Source organism: Pelodiscus sinensis, chromosome 9 (assembly GCF_049634645.1).
Source record: "Pelodiscus sinensis isolate JC-2024 chromosome 9, ASM4963464v1, whole genome shotgun sequence".
Taxonomy (NCBI): Eukaryota; Metazoa; Chordata; order Testudines; family Trionychidae; genus Pelodiscus; species Pelodiscus sinensis.
The window spans coordinates 16,446,112-16,468,440 of NC_134719.1; the positions used below are offsets into that span (position 1 = coordinate 16,446,112).

At 45.2% G+C, this 22,329-nt stretch overlaps 1 protein-coding gene across 2 annotated transcripts in view; it reads right to left on the bottom strand.

Moving 5' to 3' along the window:
* The window catches only part of KANK4 (KN motif and ankyrin repeat domains 4), a 111,023-nt gene that overhangs the window by 83,157 nt on the left and 5,537 nt on the right, over positions 1-22,329 (bottom strand). The gene's annotated exons all lie outside the window — the stretch shown is intronic.

Consider the following 22,329-nt stretch of genomic DNA (forward strand, 5'->3'; position numbering starts at 1 on the left):
GCGTGAAAGTATTTGCGCAAGAAGCACTGATTTTGTACATTACAAAGTCAGTGCTCTTGCGCAAATTCAATCAGCCAGTGTAGACAGCTGGCAAGTTTTTGCGCAAAAGCGGCCACTTTTGCGCAAAATGTTGCCAGTCTAGATGCACCCAATATGTTTATTTCAGTGATTATACATATAACTGAATGGGCAGCCCCTATCCATTTCAGAATGTGCAAGCAAGCATGTGTGTGCATGTATCTAATTCTGAGCTTATGTGTGATCAGTTCTCTCTTTTGTTTTTTTGTTTTTCTAAAGGACACACTGAAAATGGTGTTAATATAACATTATGGAAGAAGGCCACAGAACACATTAAAATAAACATCATTTGCGATAATACACAATACAACATGCACATCAGAGGAATGAATTAGTCACAATGGGAATCCCATAGCTTCGAGTTACCTGATTTTTGTGATTACAGCCATCTAGGATTTACCATATTACTCTAGCGAGTAATGCCCATTGATCCATCATGTCTGATGCTTTGCCTTCACTATCAAAGTGAGATGAAAACCCCTCATTACACTCTAGCCAACTAAGCAATGCCATACAAAGAGAAAATATTCCTTCCTGACCCATGTTCCCTCTAATTTTTTCCATCTGTGTGCAGAATAAATTTTGCATGTGCAGTTGTGCACCATCAATAGAAACAAATACTGCTGGCTGTGGTCAGTGGTGGGTGTTCTGCCAATCAGCTGACTAGCACCTGATTCTCTCCTGGGTGTCTGCCTAAGCGCTCAGCTTATAGAGAACACTGTTCCTGCCTCTGTGGTGTTTGGCTTACTCCCTGAATCATAAATCTTATTCCCCCTAGAATTATCATAACTCATAAAAGTACTAATGTTGCTGGTTAGAAACCAGTCAAGCCATTTTTAAAATCCAGCAACAGCATGGCTACGTCTACACTGGCATGAATTTCTGAAAATGCTTTTAACGGAAAAGTTTTCCGTTAAAAGCATTTTCAGAAAAGCACGTCTAGATTGGAAGGATGCTTTTCCGCAAAAGCACTTTTTGTGGAAAAGCGTCCGTGGCCAATCTAGACGCAGTTTTCCGCCAAAAAGCCCCGATCGCCTTTTTCATGATCGGGGCTTTTTTGCGGAAAACAGTACTATGCTGTCTACACTGGCCCTTTTGTGCAAAAGTCTTTTGGAAAAAGACTTTTGCCTGAACGGGAGTAGCATAGTTTTTCTGGAAAAGCACTGATGATTTTACATGAGCTCGTCAGTGCTTTTCCGGAAATTCAAGCGGTCAGTGTAGACAGCTGGCAAGTTTTTCCGCAAAAGCAGATGATGTTGTGGAAAAACTTGCCAGTCTAGACACAGCCCATGTGTCTTTATTCACAAACAGGATGATCCCTTCACTGATTATCTCTCTTCAGGTTTATAGTGTGTGCCTTTGATAGTTTTCTGGCTTGGTGCAAAGATGGACAATTGAGCTATATATGATATACATGTAATTGGAGAAAAAAACTTGAAAAACAAAGAATAGTCTGGCAGCACCTCAAAGACTAACAAAACATGTAGGCTATGTCTACACTGGTGGCTTCTTGTGCAAGAACAGCTGTTCTTGCGCAAAAACTTGCTGGGTGTCTACACTGCATGAGCATTCTTGCGCAAGTAAATTTACAGTACAGCGTTGGAAAACAGGGCTTCTTCCGGAAGAGTTATTCCTTTCCCCACGAGGAATAAGCCCTTTTGCGCAAGAGCTCTTGTGCAAGAGGGCAGTGTAGACAGGCAACATGAATTTCTTGCGCAAGAAACCCCTATGGCTAAAATGGCCATCAGAGCTTTCTTGCGCAAGAGAGCGTCCACACTGCCATAGAAAGCACATCTCTTGCACAAAAGCACATGCCAGTGTAGACACATTCTTATGGAAGACTTTTTGGCAAGAACTCTTCTGCAAAACAGTTCTTGCGCAAGAAGCTGCCAGTGTAGACGTAGCCGTAGACGGTATCATGAGCTTTCATGGGTAAACCCCACTTCTTTACAAAAGCTCATGATACCATTTAAATGGCTTGTTAATCTTTAAGGCGCTGCCAGACTATTCGTTGTTTTTCAAGTTTTTTCCAGTTACAGACTAACTTGGCTACCCCTCTGAAGCTGATTATATAATCCATTAGCCAGAGAAGGGTAACAGCTCCCACCAGTGTTCCCTCTAAGATATTCCATCAATGAGCAGAGTGAGTTTAGTCTTGTGCACCAATATTGAGGTCACGTGCATTTGTCTGATTATGTGCCACTGTGGCACCCAAGTTATAAACCTCTCCCTTTTCCCCTCCGTTGACATGTCTCCCATCCTCCCTGCACCCCATCTCCTCTCCTGGTACCTGCCGCTGCCCCCACACACTCCTCTCCTGTCTTGGCTCCTGCTCTTCTCACTCCCCTCAGTCCTCCTGGGATTTACTCCACCTCCCCTGCACTCTCTAACCCCTGCACCTACTTTCCCCCCTGTGCCACCCTTCCCCAACCCCTCTCCTAACACCTTCCTCCACCCACGTGCCCTGCCTCTCTCCTCTGCCCTTTGGTGTCCACCCCTCCCCATGTCTGCCCATCTGCTTCACCCCCACAACCTCCCTGGCACCTTACATTACCCCCTGCACCCTCCTGGTGCCTCTCCCTTCCCTCACTGTCCCCTCCCTTCCAATACCTGCCCCCCTTACCCTCTTCCTCCCTAGTGCCCACCCGCTCACCACCTTTTGTCCCAGCTCTCCTCATGCCCCTCTGTGCCCTCACACATCTTGTTCCATCTCCCACCTTCCTCATCCCACCCCTTCTTTCAACCCCTCTGCTCCCAGCACCCACTCCTCCCCTCTCCCTTCCTCTTGCCCCCACTGTCCTGCCCTTCTCCTCTCCCAGCATCACCCTGTCCCCTCCCCACTGACACCTTCCCATTTTCCCCCACCTCTGCTCCTCCTGCCCTTTCCCCTCATTGTCTCTTCTTGGCCCCCTGGCATTTGTCTCTCCTCCACCCTGCCCCTTGGTGCCTTCCCCGGTATTTTTCTGCCCTGACCTTCTCCTCTCCCCTCAGCACAAGCCCCTGCCTCTCTTCATCCTCACCTTGCCTTTAGTTATTCCCCTGCCCCTTCCCTTCCCTTGTGCCATCCTGACACCTGCACCTGCTGGGTGGGGCAGCACGGAGCCAGGGCTGGGACTCAAGCCAGGGCCAAGATGCTCTTTTTAGTTCCGTGGTCCTGGCCCCAGCAGCCGCCATGCAGATATGGCCCCAGCTGCTCCTAAGGGCGGGGCCACGTGGTGGGTGGCTGCCCTGTGTGCCAGGATTGGAGCTGGGCCACGGTGCTATTTTTAGTACCACAGCTCAGGCTCCAGCACCAGCAGCCGCCCCTCAAGCTGCATGGTGGCTGCCCATCTGCTGCTGGGGTGGGCAGTCACCCACCATGTAGCCCCACCCCTGGAAGCAGCTGGGGCTGCAGCTGCGCAGTTCTGCTGAGAGGGTGGGTGGGAATGAAATTCTTGGTGTGTGCCCACACAGTCATTCACCTTAGAGGGAACCTTAGCTCCCATCCATTTCAATGGGCCAGCACCAAAGTACATTGCTTCCTAAGGAATCACTTTCACTCCCAGACCAGAATGGCATAATTTTCAATATAATTACATTATTCTTTAAATACTAGCCAATTAGCCCGTCATAAGACGGGATTTTCAGGTCTCTCCTCCACGCTGATCTTCTCTCCTGAGCCTCCGGTCTCTCGCTTCGTGTCTCTTTCTTGCTCTCTCCTCCACGCTGATCTTCTCTTCTGAGCCTCCGGTCTCTCACTCCGTGTCTCTTTCTTGCTCTCTCCTCCTCCTACTGTGTCCCCCCCCATCTCTCCTCCGCCTTCTGCCTCTCTCTCCATCTCTCTTTCTCTTCTCCCCCTCTGCCTTTCACTCTCTCTCCGCTCTCCTCTGTCTCCGCTGGGGATGCACGCTTGTCCAGGCCCCGCCCCCTGGCCATGTACGTCACCGTCCCGCCCCCCTTTGCCTCTCGCCGTGGCACTCGGCTGACTTTTGCATTGCTCAACTGGGCTGCTACAGGGGAGCAAGTGGCCATTTGGCCTCCCCTGCGGCGACCTGGCTGAGTGGAGCAGAAGTCAGCCGAGCGCCACAGCGGGAGGTGAAGGGGAGCAGTGTGGTGATGTACACGGCCAGGGGACGGAGCCTGGATGAGCATGCATCCTTGACGGAGACAGAGGAGAGCGGAGAGAGAATGAGAGGCAGGAGGGGGAGAAGAGCAAGAGAAGCAAGTGGCCGTTTGGGCTCCCCAGCGGCAACCTGGCTGAGTGGCGCAGAAGTCAGCCGAGTGCCACGGCAGGAGGCGAAGGGGGGCGCGAAGGGGGGTGCAAAGGGGGGCGGGGTGGTTACGTAAACAACTAGGCCACATCCCCGGGCCGTGTACGTTACCGCCACGCCCCCTTGCCCTCCCGCCGTGGTGCTTGGCTGACTTCTGCACCGCTCAGCTGGGCCGCTGCGGGGGAGCAAGTGGCACAAGTGGCTGTTTGGGCCCCGTGCTCCCCATGCTGTACAGAGGTCTGGATGGGGACCATGGCACCCAAACAGCCGCTTGCGCCGCTTGCTCTCCCGCGGCAGCCCGGCTGAGCGGCGTAGAAGTCAGCCAAGCACCATGGCGGGAGGCGAAGGACATGACTCAGGCAATAGCGCCGCCCAGAGGGAACAGTCAGGGAGGCAATAGCGCCGCCCACAGGGTACAGCCAGCATTTCAGCGTTAGAGTCACAGACATTGGGCTACTATGTATCTGGTTATCTGTACACACATCTCTCAGTCATGATGAACATGGATACTGTATGTTACAAGTTTTCAGTAGTGACCTCACATGCTACCCTTCATGGCTCAATGCTGTGAAAACAGAATAGTGTATTAGAGGTAGTGAATGTGTCAGGCCTGAGACAGGAGTTGCTTGTAAAAAGCAGTGAATCCTTTGCCAATTGGCATTAAGGGCTCTGTGTCACAACCTTCTTCTTGTCTGAGATGACAGTGTAGGAACTGATCTATTCTCACATATGCATTGCTTAAATTAAGCGCTTTCTTTTACCAGACAGATTAATCTCAACTATAATGCTTTGCTAATGTTTGGGGGTAGGAGCTTTCAGGGAGCACCAGGGAGAGACTATTGCATTTAAATCTATTGATTAGGTCTCAGGAATGGGCAAGGGTCCAGTGATTGTCTAAACTTCACTGGACCCAAATCTCCAATTCTGTTGAGAACCTAACAGGAAGTTTCTACCACTCATGATATTGGACCCATTATTATGATGGAGAAATGCCTTGGGATTTTCTAAAACCTTTTCACAAAGTTGTTCAGTTGTAGAAACGTTTTTATTAATTTTTTTAAATTCACCTGGCACTGCTATAATTCCTAATTAGTGAGGGTCCCAAGCTACAAAGTTTGGGGCTATTCGTGTCCATAGTAGATAACTGGATACATTACAAGAGTGCTTTACAAATGTGATGTCTGTACACATGTACATAGTTAGGTGCCAGTAGATGGTACTCAAGAATATGGAACATAGTTCCTGCCTTTAATAGGTTTTAATTTGATCCCATTTTTATTTTATAAATTCAGATGTTGCTTGGTCAGATTTTGTTCCATATTACTGGATTATTAACAGACAGGAGAGTAATTTGCCTGAAATGTTGCAAGCAGCCATGCAATAGTGGACTTGGCTTTTCATTTGAATTCCAACACATTATGGAAAACTACACTTCCTTTCGTAGCAGGGAATCTCAGGGGCCATGTGTTACATTGAACTGTGTTTTGACTTTTTATTATGAAAGAAAACATGCATTCAGTCAGTGAGAAGGAGAGAGCACACACAACACTTATTAAGACCATTTACATAAGGTGACCCTTTCTCCAGTGTTATATGTAGTCTTCAGAGGCAACCTAAGGAAAAACATTCATTTGGATCCAATGGAGGATCCATTTTATATCTGGCATAGATTTCTCAGTGTACACATGCAATGTTACAATATTTTTCATTGATCTACCTTTTGTGAGTGTAATTATATCTATATAACCTTCTTGTGTGTAAAAGATGCATATGTAATAATAGGAAGTTCATATAGCACATCCAACTGTGTTTTCCCAATGTTAAAAGAGAAACAAGAATTCTGAGGCTACCCCATGAGGTACCCAAGCTGTAGATTTCAATCTTAAAAACAAATAAACTCTGTGGGGTACAACAGAGGCACATTTCAAAATCTCACAGTTTGTTACTGAGATATGCATCCTAAGTAGCCCGGCCCTAGTTCTGAAGTTTGCTTTCTTGAAACTAAAACAAAAAGAAGTTTGTTCCATTGCTCATTATGGTAGTTTTGAAGCTTGGGTAACTGTAATGATTTCATAGGTCATTTCCTTTTTTCCTGAAGTCTCCTTTTTTAAAAAACTGTTCTAACTAAAGGTTTGTAAATAATGATTTTAAGTGGCTAACAAGCTAAAATTTTGGATGAATTTTCAGAAAGATATAATGGGCCTAGTTAGAGTTGCCAGTTTTGATTAGACATATTTCTGGGGGTTTCATCATATGACATAAACTTTAATTAAAGATTAATCTTTAACTCCTTGGAGATTCTAGGATAATCCTGAAGAGCTGGCAACCATTGGCATTGTGTAACTTCTTTGACTTCTTTAGGCCAAGCATGGCTGAAGCAAGCATTATCGGGGCTGTTTCTACACTGGTGCGATCTTGTACAAAAGCGGCTGCTTATGCGTAAAAACTTGCTGCCTGTCTACACTGGCCACGTGTTCTTGCGCAAGTAAACTGACATTCTAATGTATGAAATCAGGGCTTCTTGTGCCAGAACTCTGACAAGGCCGCTCAGGAATAAGCCCTTTTGCGCAACTGTTCTTGAGCAAGAGGCCAGTGTAGACAGGCAACATGAATTTCTTGTGCAAGAAAGCCCTATGGTTAAAATAGCCATCAGAGCTTTCTCGTGCAAGAGAGCATCTACACTAGCATGGATGCTCTTGCACAAAAGCACATCTCTTGTGCAAAAGCACATGCCAGTGTAGAATCTCTCTTTTGGAAGAGTTTTTACACATGAAATCTTCCGCAAGAGTTCTTGCGCAAGAAGCTGCCAGTGCAGACGTAGCCTATAGTCTTATGCTCGCTGACATACTCTCCAGAAAACCCCCCCACAATGAATGGTCCTACAGAACCTTAGAGACTAACAAAAAATGGAGATTGTACCATGAGCTTTCAAGGGCACAACCCACTTCTTCAGATGAATAGAGCAAGGGGTCCAGAGGCACAAATAAATATCAGAAAAAGAGGGGAGGGAAATGGGGGAAAAAAAACTTGTCAATTAGAGTCTCCGTGTTAAACGAGGCTAATAGAGTGGGCTGTAAGTGCCTTATACTTAGCTTTTGATTTCATTTGGGTGGTGAATATAACAGCCCATCTAGTTCATGTCTATGGTTACAAGTAAAAGGTTCGGAAATGTGGCTAGTCCCAGGGAGGTGCAGAAACAGGCAAACTATTACTAAATATCTTTTAAACTTTTATTAGAATACTTCTAATTATAGTTTTTCTTAATTAGTCTCTTACATGCGTGGCCGCCAAATAACTATTAGTAGGAGCAATAAGCAAAGTGCAATACAGTGAAGAAAATTCTTTGAGCTTTCTCTAAATCCCAATAGTTGTTAACAAGGGACTAGGGATTATTAACAGTTACATTTACATCAGTGTTACTTATAAGACTAATCATTTATCTAAAACTTTTAACACTACTACTTAACAATGCCTCTAAACAATTTCAGATAACAATACTTACATTTAACAGACACACAAGGTACAATAACAACATATTCGGTATTCGTTATGTTTGGTATACGTTACGCTCTACAGGAACTCGTTTGGTTCGGTGAGCGGGAGGTGGCCCTCGGGTGATCAGTCCTCGGACCTGGCTCATATTCCGCCATCCAATATTTATTCGGGATTCCTCAATTTGATATAGGAGGGGTAGCTGTTTTATAGAGAGAGCTTTTGCGCACTTTTTGTGATAGGCTAGCAGACCCTGTTTGTTAAGTGACAGGAGTAAGGAGGTGAGATGGTTTCCTGTTTTTCCCTTTCTGCCTTATCGGGCATGGCACAGTCAGCACAACCAGCACGAACTTTAGATGAACTTTTCAGGTCTGGTTTTGGTTCCTGTTCATCGCTGATCTTTAAGTTACATAGTGTGAGGGTTTTCATCAAGGTGAAGTTGAACTTTTGCTTGGATGGCAATACGTGTGAGAGGTCTACATTGGCAGGATGCTTTTCCAGAAAAGCACTTTTTCCGGAAAAGCGTCCGTGGCCAATGTAGACGCGCTTTTCCAGAAAAAAGCCCCGATCGTCATTTTCACGATCGGGGCTTTTTTGCGGAAAAGACTACTGTGCTGTCTACACTGCCCTTTTCCGGAATAGTTTTTCCGGAAAAGGACTTTTGCCCAAACGGTAGCAGCATAGTTTTTCCGGAAAAACATTGACAATTTTACAGTAGATCGTCATTGCTTTTCCAGAAAAGCAAGCAGCCAGTGTAGACAGCTGGCAAGTTATTCCGGTAAAACAGCTGCTTTTCCGGAATAAGTGGCCCTGTGTAGACACAGCCATGATGTTTAGCTTGTACTTAATCATTTTGCTTACTACCTGGGCTGTCTTACCTACCTCGCACATTGTTCGCACATTCCAGGTGCCTATTCTGGAAATTTTTCTTGCTGAAAGAAGGGGAATTGGCAGTTCAGTATCCTTTCAGGTTTGGCTGCCCTGAGTCATAATCCCTCTTTGAGGCTGGCTTGCCATTCAGGTTGAAATTGTTGATGTTTTTATAGCATATGTTTGTTTTTACAGGATGGGGTTGCTAGCCCCATGCCCAACCCTCCTTAGTCGCCTTTTAATTACATGCTTGGAAGGGTACAGAGGTCTTATTCATACTTCCCTATAGGGTCCCGGGAACCTCACGGGGTGAATGGTCACTTATTTGGCCAATATTTAAAGCCAGTTCTGTTTAGAAATTTGTGTTCAATATTATCAATTTGTGCCAATGGTCATGGACCCTCCTTGATAGAAGGTATCTGCTCAGCCCTCAAAAGTCAAATTGATTTAGTAAATGTAAACAGCTCTGGGATTACAAGTGCATTTTACAACCAACATTTCCTGCTCTGAGGCCCCTCTCTTCTGAGATGGGGGTGGGGAGGTTAATGAAAGCACATATTGTCTGTGTACAAGTTGCACAATGTCCACAAAACTCTCAAAATGTTTTTTGACAATGCAGGAAATTCTATAGATTTATATGCCTAATGCTGATATAACCCAGGGCTGACCAAAGATTTAAAATGGATCAATTCTTCTACAATATATGCAACCCAACAAGAAGTAAAGGTTGCAGAACTCTTTCCTGCAGAGGATAATAATCTGTAATGGAGACTCCCTCCAGGACTCTACAAATCCCACCCCCCTGGAAGTTGTGCTTTTCAGCCACTGCATATGGTTTTTTCTGGCTATATCCATTGAGGTTTTTAGTTTCCTAGGGCAGCTATTTTCACAGCATATGGCTACAAATCTTACAGTGGCAGGAGTAGTTTAATCTCTCACGTCTGAGTGTTTCTGAATGGTAATGTATAATAGTACTGCGCCTTATTCTCTGCTCTTGTACTGCAAGGGAGCCAAGCTTAGGAGGCTGCTAGACACATCACCATTATGTGCATTGTTAAGCCTCAATATATACTTAATTAGGAATCATTTCATTTTTGAAAAACACAGAAAAACTGCTTTCTTATATCTCAGTGCTCCCATTGCTGCAGACGCAGGGTGGGCAGTCACATGGCAGCGGTTCGCCAGGTTAGCCCAAGGTGGCTGTCACTGCTATATTTATCTGCGTCACTGCAGCTCCCGGCAATGGCAGCTCTTGCTGGCCAATGGGAGTGTCAGGAAGTGGTGCGGCCCACAACACTGCTTCCTGACACTCCCATTGGCCGGTATTGGTGATCTGCAGACAATGGGAGCTGCCATCGCCCATACCAGTAGAGGCATAGGTAAAAATATTGGTGGGGGCCAGAGCCTCAATGGCCAGCAGCAGCTTCTGTGTATTAGTAGCAGTGAACTGCATTTTAAAAGGACATGCTAAAGTTGGTGAGAGGGGCCCTAAGATCAGCTTCCCTTCCCCTTGCACATGTGCTTAGGAGAAGAGCTATTAATTAGCTGCTGAGAGACAGTGGGGACTAGACTGCCTATGGGAAGGCAAGGTTTCCCATATGGGTATATAGTTACTTAGTTTTTACCACTGGTCTACACTAAGGGAGAAAGTCAAATAGCATAGCTGCAATTGATGTACCATAGGTCAAATTTCTGTGGCATCCCCATTATGGGAGGTCAATGGGAGAAACTCTCTCTTTGACTTCCCTTACTCTTCACAACCCAGTGGAGTACTGGAGTTGAGGGGGATTTAGTGGGTCTTACTTAGACCTTCTAGATCAAACCCTAGGATATTGATCTCCACAGTGTCGATTTCCCAGTAGGTGGAAACAAGCCCTACAAGAAAACAAAAGCAGGCAGTGTAGTCCTCTTAGTTTGACTATACAGTATTTAAAAGGCACAACTAAAAATAAAATTGCAGGTGAGATTTTCCCCATATCCACTTTCAATAAGCCTTACTAAAGAGGTTTAGTAGATAGCCCAGTACAGAATCCCAGTCTGAGCCCCTAATGTTACAATATGTGACCTGGTTTGAAGTTACATTAAAAAATGATAAGGATCCCAGGGAATGATCCCCGACTTTTCTTTTTAGATTATAATTGAGCTACAGAAATCCAAATAATAGCTATTCTTATCTCATCAGCCACCCTGAGCTATGATGAAGCAGTTTGAATGTGCATATGGGGATGGTTCTGGATACCCCATTTATGCTGTATCTAAAGCTTTAGCTAGTTCGTTTCCATGCCCTATAGATTCCCACCCATTCAAACTACTGTCTTGTTTACATAATCTTTTTCCTCCCCATCCTTGCATTTACTCAACAACTACCTAAAAGGGCCAGATCTTCAACTTAAATTGAGATAAATTGAGATAATTTTATTGACTGCAGTGGAGCTTTTTCCTAAGGAGGTGGCTTAAAAATTATAAATATTGAGACATCCAGCAATAGTAACTGATGCTCCATGAAATCTAATCTTCAGTAAAAGTATCAATATCTATGTTCATTTTTGCTGGGCAGATATTAAAAAGAAAGTTTAAAATAATTCAACCAGAATGTTGTCTTACTGCTTTGACCTTCTCTTTAGGAGATGGAAGGACTAACTTATGAAAGAAAGATGAAAAGAATTAAATAGGTTGGCTTGGTCAAAATAATGCTAAAAATAACAATCTGCAACTAATTTGGAAGGGGACGAATTATTTAGGACTGGAGGAGAGCTATAAATAATCACATGATATTACACATAGAAAATGTAAGATACATGGAGATCTATTAGCCTACAGAATAAATTCATCGAGGGAGGAAAGAGAAGTCAGATCACTTGAGAGTATTTAAACCTAGACATTGAGGGAAGGGGAGAAGAGGAGGGTGCTGAACTGTAGGGAACAATCTTGCTTTAAAAGTATGCATATGCCATAAATTGGGTATTTTCTGTCTAACTTACTCATCTCCTTGATCACTTTTGAGGAACTGAGAATCTGGATAGACATGATTTTTCTTGTGATCATTTCTTGCAAGGGACATGACATTACTGCTATTGATCCAGATATTTATTTCAATTAACAAAATAAAACAAGGAACCCTTTGATGGGGTGCACTTGCCCTGCACTGGTACTTCAAGGGTTACTTCTACTGTCTGGGCTGAAGAGGCCTTGCCTACAATTTACTGGGAGATTGGTGCTGTGGTGATCGATACCTGCAGGGATCGATTTAAAGGGTGTATTATACACCCTCTAAGTCGACCACTGGCTATGCTCTCATCAACTCCAGTACTCCACTGGAACAAGAAGTGTAAGGGGAGTCAAAGGGAGGATTTATCCAGTCGACCCCTGGCAACTCAATCTAAGTTATGTTGACACCAGCTACTCACGTAGCTGCAGTTGCATAGCCTAGTTCAACATTGCCACCTAGTGCAGACCTGCCCTAAGTATAAAGAGGAGCAGTATGGCTTATTCATGGCTGGCTGCTGAAGAGGGAGGGTGCATGCTGTTAGCTCTAGCCCAGGAACCGTGAAAGCCAAGGATGCTGAGACTCAGAGGATGCCCAAGGAATGGCAGAACTGCACAGATGGAGGAGTCCAGAGACTCTGGAACCCCTGGGACTACTGCACCAGGGACAGGGAAGGAAGCAGATCCTAAGGAGTAGTTTATTGTGCCAAGTGCAGTAAATGCATTGAGAGAATTCCCCGCTGACCCAGTGATGGGCATACCTGCTATTGACAGGATCCTGCCCCACTGGACCCAGCCACTATCCACCCTAGCGTGGTAGTCCATTCCCCTGACAGGCCACTAGAGCACACATCCCTATGGAAGGGACAGTTATACCAACTCTGGCCTTTGGGTCACCCAGCACAGACCTCCTGACTTTGGCTGCTAGGCCACACTGCCTTGCTAAGCCAGGCAGCCACACCAACTGTGACCTCTAGGCTATACTCTTTGGCCAAACTCAGTAGTCGCAGCCCTGTGGGAATGGACCATTGTCCTGATTTTTGCTATTGAGCTACACAAACTTGGGAGAAACAGTGGACTGTGTGGCACTCCTCCCTCCCTCCTCCCAACCAGCCCTCAGAGCCACTTGGAGCATGCCACAAGGCACTCCGGTAGTTATTTAAAGGGCCAAAGGCTCCAGCTGCTGCCACCACTGCTTCATCACTAGTGACAGCAGCCGGGAACCCTGGGCCCACTGTGAATTGCTCCCTTTGCACCCTCTCCCCCCATCAGTGGGTCTGGACAAACCCCTAAATGTGTAGATATATATATACAATTGTATACACTGTTAGTGTTTGCAAAAGTATCCTGTACTATTACTACTCTCCTGTGCAATTGTGTGACCCAACTACTGCATTTTATCTTAAGGCCCTGAGCTTGCAAATCCATGCACATGCTTAACTTTAACCATAAGAGTAGCCCCACTGTAGGCATTGGCCCTACTCACATGCTTAACTAAAGCTAAACTTTAAACACATAAGTGTTTGCAGGACTGGGATCTAAGATGTTTGGGGCCAGGACTGCTTTACTGTATATCTGTAGAATGCCTAGCACAAAGCGGCCCTGACCTGATTGGCTCTAAGTGATTTTGTAAGACAAATAATTAAAGGTCTAAATCAATCATAACATTTAGCAGTTTCATAAAACTTTTTATATCAATACATTTCTTCACCTCACTGTTACCTGCATAATCGAAGTAAGGATTTTTTATTCAGAGTAACACAAGTTGAATTCCCCATTGATAAATGCAGAGTTTACTCTGTCCCCATCTAGTTAATAAACCACTAGTTTTAGCTAATGTGGCTGTAAACCATCAGCCACACGTCCTTCATTTTAATTTCTTTGCTTTTCAAAGATTTGATCAAAGCCCCGGAGTTGCTATTCATCAATTCCGTGGGAGTAGGAAACGGGCTGTGTTTCAGGCTAACAGCTTCTGCTTTTCTAGCTCCGTATCTTTTCCTTTGATGTGTCAAAACATCATGCTGTTGATATAAAAGCTGGAAAACATTACCAACTTTTCACAGGAGCTTTCTTTAAATGTTTTTAAAAACCCTATGAAATCTATTGCAGACACAGAAACTGGCATCAAACATACTCTTTGCCTGCTCAACAAAGGTGCCGGGGTGCCACATCTCTCTTTGACTATAGCGCAAATACTAGATACTTAGCACCCATGGTCACAGGTTTCTCTCATGTGCATGGGGCCAGAATAAGGTGGACAGGCCACCCCGCAAGTGCAGCAAGTTAGTGCTGTAAAGCATCGCTGAACTAGGCTCCAAGAGCTGTTACCTTGTGGAGGTGACTTACACAGAGCAATGGGAGAGCTTTCTCCCAGTGCTCATGCTGTGGCCACACTTTGGCTGTGTCTAGACTGGCAAGTTTTTCCGCAAAAGTGACTGCTTTTGCGGAAAAACTTGCCAGCTGTCTACACTGGCCACTTGAATTTGCGCAAGAACACTGATGATCTAATATAAGATTGTCATGCTCTTGCGCAAATATTATGATGCTCCCGCTCAGGGATAAGCCCTCTTGTGCAAATGTATTTGCACAAGAGGGCCAGTGTAGACAGGGGAGGATTGTTTTGTGCAAAAAACCCCAATGGTGAAAATGGCGATCGGGGCTTTCTTGCGCAACACCGCATCTAGATTGGCACGGATGCTTTTCCGCAAAAAGTGCTTTTGCGCAAAAGCATCCGTGCCGATCTAGACACTCTTTTCCGCAAATGCTTTTAATGGAAAAACTTTTTCGTTAAAAGCATTTGAGGAAAATCATGCCAGTCTAGATGTAGCCTTTAGGTTTAATGCACTGCCACGACTGTGCTTTAACATTTAAGTGTAGACAAAGTCTTTGTCACACTGCTCACTTTCAATAAACTGCAATAACCTCTATTAGATTCTAACGAGGTGGAGCATGCATTGCTTCAGCTCTCAAAAAGCAGCCTTTCCTTATCCCTTTTCCAGGTGGAGGCAGCCAGGAAAGGGAAGGTTTGTTTTACCCAAAAGAATTATTTTAACTCTTCTTGTATAAATAGTGCATCGTGGAGTATCGTATCCATGCCAAACATAAACCCAGCTGGAGCAAAGGGATTAATTCCTCGGAAGTGTATTTTAAACTTTTAAACCCAATGTAAGTTGCAAACACATGCAGAATTCTGAGCTGTCTCCATGATTACGCCACTGTACCTCTGCCATAGAGTAGTTTCTCCGCTGTCTTCCTTAACACAAGGAAATTCTTCTGTTGGTCACTTACATTGGCAGCACAAAGCAGACTTACTGGGACCCAGATTACTGAACAACCAAGAAATGGTACTGCTTTATCACCACCCACCTGGGCTGGATTTGATTTTGTTGCTTTATATGAAGTGTTAACGTGGGGTTAAAAGTTTGTGTTTTTTAACTGTTATGAACTTAGTGCCAGATCTTCAATGTGACGTAGGTGCCTAAATCTCACTGGATGTCAATGAGGGTATGTCTACACTACCCTCCTAGTTCGAACTAGGAGGGTAATGTAGGCATACCGCACTTGCAAATAAAGCCCGGGATTTGAATTTCCCGGGTTTCATTTGCATAAGCGGGGCTCCGCCATTTTTAAATCCCCGCTCGTTCGAACCCTGTGCCGCGCGGCTACACGCGGCACGAACTAGGTAGTTCGAACTAGGCTTCCTAGTTCGAACTACCGTTACTCCTTATTCCACAAGGAGTAACGGTAGTTCGAACTAGGAAGCCTAGTTCGAACTATCTAGTTCGTGCCGCGTGTAACCGCGCGGCTCAGGGTTCGAACGAGCAGGGATTTAAAAATGGTGGAGCCCCGCTTATGCAAATGAAGCCCGGGAAATTCAAATCCCGGGCTTCATTTGCAAGTGCGGTATGCGTACATTACCCCGCTAGTTCGAACTAGCGGGGTAGTGTAGACATACTCTGATAGGCACTTTCCATGTATGCGTTGTCTGCATCTTTAAATACCTTTGTAAATCTGGCCCTTGCTTCTTCAATTTAAAGGCATATGTACGCAGGATTCCTCAGGCTCATGCCGAAATGCAGACTTCACTCTCATTATATTTATGTGTAAAGCAAATTTGTGCAATAGTTCTGTTATCATTCCTACAATATGCAGTGCTATTACAGGCAGTCCCCGGGTTACGTACAAGATAGGGACTGTAGGTTTGTTCTTAAGTTGAATTTGTATGTAAGTTGGAACTGGTACATATTGTAGGGGAAACTCTAGCCAAACATTTCTCTAGAGCTCAGTTTTATTCTCCCACACCTCACTTCCCTCAGTCCTTTATTCTCAAGCTGAGGTGTCTGCTGAGAAAAGCCGCTCCGCGTCTCCCTGGTCTGCTGGGGAGGGGCCGCTAGCTTTGCGTCTCCCTGGTCTGCTGGGGGGAAGCAGCTAGTGCGGGGTTGCCTCGCCCTGTTTGTAAGTAGGTATCCGATGTAAGTCGGATCCATGTAACCCAGGGACTGCCTGTACTGTAACTCCATTCAAGGATATTGGACTATAATAATTTACTCATAACAAATTATCTAAATCTAGATTTTTTTTCTTTTTTTGCTAGAAGAACAGGTAATCACCAAGGCCGTGTCCAGACTCAGGGTTTTTTTTTTAAAAAAGTAGCCTTTTTTCGAAAAAACTTCACCTGCGTCTAGACTGCAGCCGTGTTCTTTCTAAATTAAATTTTCTTTCGACGGCGGTAAACCTCATTTCACGAGGAAGAACGCCTTTTTTCGAAAGTGCTCTTTCGAAAAAAGGCGTTCTTGAATGCCAACAGGGCTTTTTAGAAAGAGAGCATCCAGACTCACTCGCTGCTTTCTTTTGAAAAAGCGGCTTGCTTTTTCGAAAGTACTGCTTGCAGTCTAGACGCTCTTTTTCGAAAGAGGCTTTTTCGAAAGATACTTTCGAAAAAGCCTCTCTCGAAAGAGGCTTGCAGTCTAGACATAGCCCAAGTGATCCCCTGTTCATTCTTGCTGGGCCACTTGGCATTTGCTGCTGTTGGAAGACAGGATAGTGGGCTAGATAGACATTTGGTGTCCATCCAGGCCATTTTAATATTCTTTGGTTCTTATGAAATCTTGCAAAAAGCTTTTTAAACTTAAATTGATGTACCAACTCTACACAATTTGACAATAATAGGATGTTAATAATTGTAAATGTAAGGATTTCAGCTATTTAAATCTGAAATGTCATGGTGGTGTAATTGTAGGGGTCCTGCCCCAAAAAGGAGCTGTGAGGGGGGTCACCAGGTTATGGTGGGGGATTCGTGGTACTGCTGCACTTACTTATGTATTGCTACTGGTGGAGGCACTGCCTTCAAGGCAGGTATTGTACGCATGGCACAGGAAGGCTCTGCCTCCCCAAATTGCTGCATGAGTCCCCACCCATGCTCTGCCTCCAGGCCCCCTCCTGCCTGCTGTTTCATACCAGAGGCTGGAGCAGGTAGCCTAGAAGCCGCATCACCAATACAGGGCTAGCCCTACACATACGCAGAATAGGTGACTATGTAGGGCACCTGAAAATTTGGGGCACCACCAGGACAGCAAGTAAGAGTAGGTTAGCTCCTGCGTGCTGACCCACTCTTACCTGCTGTCCTGGTGGTGCCCTGAACTATGGTAAATTATAGGGGGAGGTAGTTACCTAGTTACAGCTGCTGCTGGTATAACTGCCCTGGGTGGATTTGAACCTGGGACCTCTGGAGCTTCCTGTAGGAGCCTCTACCACTTGTGCTAAAAAGCCATTTGGCTCTCAGCCCAGGTTGTAGAGGTCTCTTATTCTTATCTGTTGCTGTGGTCTAAGTGTCACTGCATGGGACAATGAACCACACTAGGGCTATGTCTACATTGCAGGCTTCTTGTGCAAGGGGTGGAGTGGATCTGAGGCCATATTGTCTAATGCTCTGGGGCCAAGGGAGGGGACATCCATGCTTTCTGGCTACAGGCGTCTTGCCTGAGGAGAGGATTGGGCTGGGCCTGCTCCACAGAGCTAGGGCTGGGTGGCCAGCACATGCGGGGCGCTGAGCTGCTCTCCGTGGGCTGTGTGCAGGATCGGGGAGCCCCTTCCCCAGCATCCCGCTGTGCCCAGCCAGGCTGGAGCCAGCCCTGGGCAGCTCTGGCAAACCAGAGCCTGCAGGCAAAGGGCTGAGCCAGGAAGAGAAGAGACTCTGCCCCTCCCCCCTCCGCTGCCCTGCCAGCGAGTGTGCTAGGGGCACAGGGGTGTGGGGAACAGGTGGGAGGGTGAAGGAGGATGCTGGGACAGGGGTTGCACTGAGGGGCATGCGGCGATGCAGGGGATCAGGCTGCAGGGGATCATGGGACTGCAGGGAGTGAGGCTGGAGCAGAGGGAAGATGTGAGGGGGATACAATTTTACTTTGCAGAAGCTGCACTTTCCTTTACTCCACACTTTTTTGCCTCTGTCCTCAACTAGCTATTTGGCTGCATTCTCACCCTCTCACCTTTTCTGTGTCACTCCCCCAATCCCCTTCTGCCCCCAAACTCCTTCTTGTACCCCCACCCCACATCCCCTCCTGCCACCAAAATCCCTTCCAGGCCCTGTCTTGCATCCCTAGCCTACTTGCTGGCAGTCCTGTCCTGCACATTGAATCTCTCATTTTTGTTCCCACTCCAAAGCCTAAGGGTGTTCACAAAATGCACTAACTGTGGAACCCCAGAAAAGTAAATCTGGCCTATGAGAAGCTCTGAACCTCACCCCATGGGGGCTGGAATGCCAGAAGAGTAAGGTGTCTCAATTGGGGGCCACATCAGTGAAGGCTGGGGGTTTCTGGAGGAGGTTTTTATGCATCTTACTCAGGGCCGGCCCACAACATTTTGGCACCTGAGGCGGGGAGCTCAAATGATGGTGCCATGCCCCCTTGCTTGGGCCAAAACTTTGAAAGGTCTCAACTCTGCCTTCCTCCTGTTTTGTGCCCTCCTTCCTCCAGCACAGCACTCCCCCATCTCTGTGCATCTACAGCAGAGAGAATACATATACATCAGCAGCAGACACAATTTTCTACACTCTAGGTTCTAGTGGTGCCCCCCCTCAGTCTGGCACCTCAGACGGCCACCTGAATTTACCTCATGGTAAGGCCAACCCTGTTCTCACTTGTGTAGTTCCCAACTGATTTTTCTGTGGGGCAGTGACCCCCAACCCAAAAATGGTTCCCTATCGCTGCCATTAATAAAGACAACATTGAAACCTTTTGTGTTGACACAGTATTTTACTTTATTTAAAATGAAGTTTGATAAACTAACATGAGAAAGTTAAAACACTTAATCTGTTTAATAATTTAAATTAAACCATTCTCCCTAGCTGCAGCACTAGCAAAATGGCTCAGGAGTAATTATGTAATTAACAGTGAGTTTCCATTAGCAGCTGGTAGTCCACAGAAAAGTTTTCATTGACTCAGGTGGTCCACAGGCTGTGCAGTGGAGAGAGCACCTCCCCCTTCCCGGGAGAGTGGCACAGTCCAGGGCAGGAGGGTTTTAAATCTTGGCATAACACTGCGGAAAGGTTGCTGATCCCTGCCCTATAAGAATGGGTGCTTATTTGGAGTTGAAACTATGAACTTGAATCCACAAGGAAACCCCTTATTAGGGCTGGGTTGATCTGTGGTAAGCTTAGTAGCATGTGTCAGGGCTCTTCACCACTCTGGCACGCCAAGTGCAGACGATTAGAACCTACAAAGACCTTAAATACCTTTGCTTCTAGGTTCTGCTTCTAAAAACTCCCAAAATCACAGATACCCTGGCTCTGAGAAAAAAACAAAAGCTGCCACCATCAAGTGATTTACCCTAAGAAACCAGGGGGATCACTTGAATTCCTCCTTCAGACAAGCTGTTGTCTCTGGTAGCTAACTTCCCGGTCTCAGGCAGGCAAATACACACACAGTCCCCCTGTTACTTTCCAGGACACAAAAATCAAATCATCACCTTAAAAAGTGTTACAGAACAACTAGGAAAGAACAAACCAAAACACAAAGAACCATAGTCCTTTGGGCAGTAACTTAAACGGTGAATGGGCGAAGGAAGGCTTGGCTTAATACAGAGAAGTTTAAACCAAACAATCCAAAATAAAGAAAAATACCCTGATCGTGACTAGATGCACATTTTCCCCCTTTATTTATTCATGATCCCTTCCTGATTCAGTCCACTCTCATGCCCGGAATTCCTTGGAGGCATGGTAGTCCTGCCTGGGTTTAAAAAATCGTGTCTCTCTCAACTCCTGGTTTAACTCTCCCACAGAGAAAACTGTCACAGGTATATATTTACAATTTAAACGTCAGCACTGAATCCTACTGGTTCTTCTGGCTCCCTGCCAACAACACCACTAGCTACCTGAGTTTAACCTTTTAGAAGGCAAGCACTCCTCCTATCCATCACAGCATGCAAATAGGTTCTTTTATTGTTTTTACAATAAGAATGCTTTTATCCAGCACTCAGTATACTGGAAAGCTCAATTAACCAGCATTTCTGATATCTCCCAATACAAATCTTCAGTTTAGTAACCAGGACTACTATAGTGCCCTGTACATCATGCAATTCTGCACTCTACTTTCATGCAAAAGAGACAGAAGTAAGCAAGCTGAAATAAAGGATTTATTCATAAAAAGCAGCTTCCTGGTTGTGTCATAGGGTTAATACAGATTAGCCCAATCTTCTACATCAAAAATTGATGTTGAAAATGATGATCCTGAGGCACTGCAAGATCCAGAAGTGACTTCTGACTCATCAAATACAGATTAAATTAAGTTCAATAGTTTTAGTGTTAAGAGCATTAGAGATGTGAAGGACTAGTCGACTATCCGATAAGCAAATGCTTCAAAAACCAACCACTATGTAGTGCAGTACAACTACTATATTGGTACGTACTTGTATACTGTTTTATACTTTATTCGTTTTATTGTATTCTAGTTCTTTGGATTTGCTTTAGTAAAGTGTAACTCTTGGTTAACCAGAATGTTGAATTAACCAGTATCCCCAGAACCCCAACATGGCACTAATAATAATAATAATAGCACTACTTTTAATTTAAGAATAAAATAGGCTTGCAAAGAAAGTGCTGTATGGCAATGTATAACTATTGGCAATAATTCTATTACTACAGGTTGAACCTCTGTGGTCTGGGACTCTTTGGTCCGGCAACATTTGGTCTGGAAGGATCACAGATGTTGCTGGACTAGAGAGGCCAAACACAGAGGCTGCTGGAGGATGGGAGCAGAGCCTGCTGGTGGGGCCAGTGGCGCCCATAGAGCACCAGAGCCTGCAGCCAACTAAGCTGAAAAGTTGGCGGGGGCGCCAGAGCCCAGAAGTGTGTGTGGTGAAGGGCAGCAAAGCTCAAAGCTGGCAGGACTGGGGAACTAGTAGGTCTGTCGGCGTCAGCAGGGTCAGTGGCTGCTAAGCCCGTAAGGCCAGGAGGGGCTACAGAGCTCACAGCTGTGGGCAACAGTGGCAGATATCCAGGGAGAGGAGATCAGCAGAGAGGCTGCAGCACCCTCCCCCCCCACCTCTTCCCTAGTCCAGAAAACTCCCTCATCTGAGACCAGTCAGGTCCCAAGGAAGCTGGACCAGGGAGGTTCAACCTGTAGTCTCTGAAGAGACAGCAAGCAAGTAGGTCTGGTTTGGCAGATTTTCTCTGCTGGGAATAACACAGTGAAGTCATAGAACTATGCAGCTTGGAGAGATACTTGTCAAATGTTTTTGCATACATGAAAGGTTAAAGCCTGGGGAGCTGGAAGCCTGAGAATGTACTAGCCTGGCTGTACTAGAGGGTGCACAGGTGTAGCTGTCTTTAACTGTGACAATACTAACCCTATCCCCTCTTAGTTGAAACATGGTATGACCAGCAAAGAGCAACATTACACAGTCGGATGAAAAGTAATACTAGCAAATGACATTACAAGGGGAACATCAAGGAAGTAAAATGTAATTATTTTAAAAGACCGTCACTAATGTAGCAACTCTTTTGAAAAATGCCATGAATCTTTAAAAAGCATGTATAGTTGGGCTTTAGTTTCCTTTATCGAAAAGATAGCACAGGAACTCCAATATGAAACTGGAACATTGTTTTGTAACTAACAAAAGGAAAGAGACCACCTACTGAAACACCACTTGAATTTTTCTTTCAACCCTTCCATTTAAGTATTAAGTAGGTCCAAAGATAAATTATGAGATCACAGGGCTTACCACTGTGCACTGTTCAAACCTGTTATAAACCAATTTCATCTGATTATACTTTATTGAATATTTTTAGAATTGTCTTTCTTTCCAAATAAGCCACACATGTAGTAACAAGACATCTGCATCTGTGTTCAATAGGCATTTAACTTGATGTGCATACCTGTTGCACAAATCTCAAAAAATTCTGAGCATCAAAGGAGATGTCTTAGCTCCATTGGATAAAAAAATAAATCTTGAGAAAAATGTTGACATTTTGGACAATATTAAATTACGCACCCTCTTGGTATATGCATTTAATGTATCTGTTTCATATTTAGTAAGAATATTTACTATAGCAATTTCTCCTTCATATGGTATATGACATCTCTCTGTGTATAAATCCTGTCAATGAAAAGGAGCTGTAAAAACCTGAAGACCTTATATGGAGTAAATAAAGAGCAATTTA